The sequence below is a fragment of the Alexandromys fortis genome, unplaced genomic scaffold (genome assembly GCF_014885135.2).
Source record: "Alexandromys fortis isolate MF-2015 unplaced genomic scaffold, M_Fortis_MF-2015_v1.1 scaffold_34, whole genome shotgun sequence".
Classification (NCBI taxonomy): Eukaryota; Metazoa; Chordata; class Mammalia; order Rodentia; family Cricetidae; genus Alexandromys; species Alexandromys fortis.
In genome coordinates, this window is record NW_026067933.1 from 7143889 (window position 1) to 7147146 (window position 3258).

Consider the following 3258-nt stretch of genomic DNA (forward strand, 5'->3'; position numbering starts at 1 on the left):
GTAGTAACAGGACATAAGATGTCCTCTGCTGCCTACACACGCACACACACACATGCACATACACAAACACATGCATTTGCACACAATGTGTGTATACCACACACTCATAAATACACATTCAATGAATTATTTTTCTTTTTATATAAGTATCTAACTATCAGTTTAATTAGTTATTTCAAAATGATGGAAACTGACTCCATGATATTAAATCTTCCTTCTATTCACTATGAGTATCTCTAAAATGAAGAGGGAACCAGAAGTATATTCTTGCCATACATGCTTACTTTTGATTTTACTCATACAAAGCTTGGGACAATGTACAAGTTATTAAGATAAGTATTATTAAAAATAATGTTTTATTTTATATTTTATGAACTTCAGTGGTTCAAAGCCAATATCTACTTATATGCAACCATTATGTCCACTGTAGGTTGGCTTAATACTTTATTCCATATCCTGCACCCAAAAATCAAAGTCAGAGACAAAGACACAGCCAAGCACACTATCAAGCATAGTGCTGCCTTGTTTTTGAAGCTTTTTTAAAAAAGTATTTATTTATTTATTTATTTATTTATTTATTTATTTATTATGTATACAATGTTCTGTCTCTGTGTATGCCTGAAAGCCAGAAGAGGGCACCAGATCTCATTACAGATGGCTGGGAGTTACCATGTGGTTGCTGGGAATTTAACTCAGGACCTTTGGAAGAGCAGGCAATGCTCTTAACTACTGAGCCATCTCTCCAGCCCCATTTTTGAAGCTTTGACAAAGAAATAGAAAGGATAAAAATCTTCCAGTTAATTAAACCCCAACTACTTTTTAGAAATTCTATGAAACAGATAATGAAAATGCTGCTAAGAATATAATTAAAATGAGGATTTATAAATATGTATGGGCTTCAATTACCTACAGCTTCACAGATTTCCTTCACAGTATTTTTTAAGTTAGGTATAGTTGAGCCATAAAATGCCGAATATGGTGGTTCATTGCTTGCTTATAGTACCAGAACATGGAAGGGGTAGGCAAGAGAATATAGAGTCTGAGGCCAGCCTGAGCAATATATGGAATTTCAGACTAACTTTAACTGCATAGTAAGACTCTGTCCAAAATAAAATAAAATGAGTGTGAGAACATATAAACTTTATCATGCAAAATCAAAGCAGAAATTATATGCAAGAAACACAGCAATGTATTGTTTGCTTCTAGAAGAATCTCAGCTGTAACTTTTTTTTAAAAAAATTATTTTTGCTTTAGTTGTATGGGTGTGTTGCCTGCATATATATTTTTTCACTCACCTGCCTGGTGTCTGAGGAGGTCAGGAGCTTTAGGGAAAGCTATAGTTGCAGACAGCTGTGAGCCAGCAAGTGGGTTCTTGGATTCAAACCCTGCTCCCGTAGAAGTGCAATGAGTGCTCTGAAGTGCTGAGCCATTTCTCTAGTGCTCAGTTGTAACTTTTAAAATGCACTGCAGAAACTTTTAGAATGCGTAATTTTAAAAAATCTAGGTATTTTTTCCTTTATAAGTTCTACTTGTTTTTTTAATTTATTTATTCATTAAAGATTTCTGTCTCTTCCCCGCCACCGCCTCCCATTTCCCTCCTCCTCCCCCAATCAAGTCCCCCCTCCCTCGTCAGCCTGAAGAGCAATCAGAGTTCCCTGCCCTGTGGGGAGTCCAAGGACCACCCTCCTCCATCCAGGTCTAGCATCCAAACTGCCTAGGCTCCCACAAAGCCAGTAAGTGCAGTAGGATCAAAAACCCATTGCCATTGTTCTTGAGTTCTCAGTAGTCCTCACTGTCCGTAGGCATCCTCCTGAATATTAACCTTCATCAGGCAATGAAAGGAGACAGACAAAGAGACCCACATTGGAGCACCGGACAGAAATCCCAAGGTCCAAATCAGGAGCAGAAGGAGAGAGAGCACGAGCAAGAAACTCAGGACCGCGAGGGGTACACCCACACACTGAGACAATGGGGATGTTCTATCGGAAACTCACCAAGGCCAGCTGGCCTGGGTCTGAAAAAGCCTGGGATAAAACCGGACTCGCTGAACATAGCGGACAATGAGGACTACTGAGAATTCTAGGTAATTTTTTAAAATTTCTGCCTCAGCTTCCTTTTTCAAGGCTTGAGGTAAATCCAGACTTCATGTATCCTAGACAAAGATGACACCATCACGGGAGGCATCATAGCTCTCTCCTCCAGTGTAAGCAAGGGAAAGGCTTGCCTTTGTCATGGAAAGTTGGACCATGACAGTAAGACACCCAGGCAGCCATGAGATCACAGAGAGAACAGCTGCCTTGCTAAACTATATTTGATGGCAGAAACACGTTAAATACAGTTTCAGATCATGACATTCCAATCTGTTTGTTTTCAGGACATAGTTCCAGTATAAGCAAAGAATAAAACTGAGCAAATTAGTTTCAACTGTGGATCTTAAACACCACATGGCTAAGAGCAGGACGGTTTATTTATGATAAAGTTAGGTCTCTGATGTCAGTCTGTAAGGAATAATCAAAATAGAGATGAAGTAATGTAATCCTATGTAAGCTGATCTGGCACACACTGACTGAGGCTATCTATCTCTGTTCACTTTCAGTCTGTCTCTGTGCAACTTCTACAGGGTCCTCTGCTCTCCAAGTGAAGCAGCACTGGGCTTGTCCACTAGATGGCGAACAGTTACTCCAGGAAGCAGATTTTTGACAAAATGTTTTTATCAATTTTGTTATAAAGAAAGGGTAGGGTTTTTTTATATATTTAACAAATCAAATAAAATAGCCGAAGGCACCTCAAATCTTTATCCAGGAACACAACTTCCCCATTACTGTCACCTTACAGTGGTTATGAAGCAGAATTTAGACAAGAGAAAGCTGGGCAGAGAAAGGATGGAAGTATGAAGGAAGAAAAGGTGGGAGATAAAGCAAATCCTTCCTGGGTTATCTCAGTAGAAACAAAGAACAAAAGCAAAGGTTTGGTATATGGCCTGAAAACAACTGCCATCTAGAGCTAGAGACAAAGAGTGTCAGCTACCACAGGGTATTGTTACGTCACTCCCTACAAATAAGCAGGGTGAATAAACAAAGACTGAAGTTAGCACGCAAAAGGACAATTAGTATGAACACAATTTAGAGAGCAAACACAGGAGAGGCAGATGTTCCTCACATTAATCCTACTACTGAATACAAAATACCAAGTGTCAAGCAAAACAATTCCTCAAAACCAGGATTGTAGAATAGAGACATGACCAGGTGAAGCAGCCTA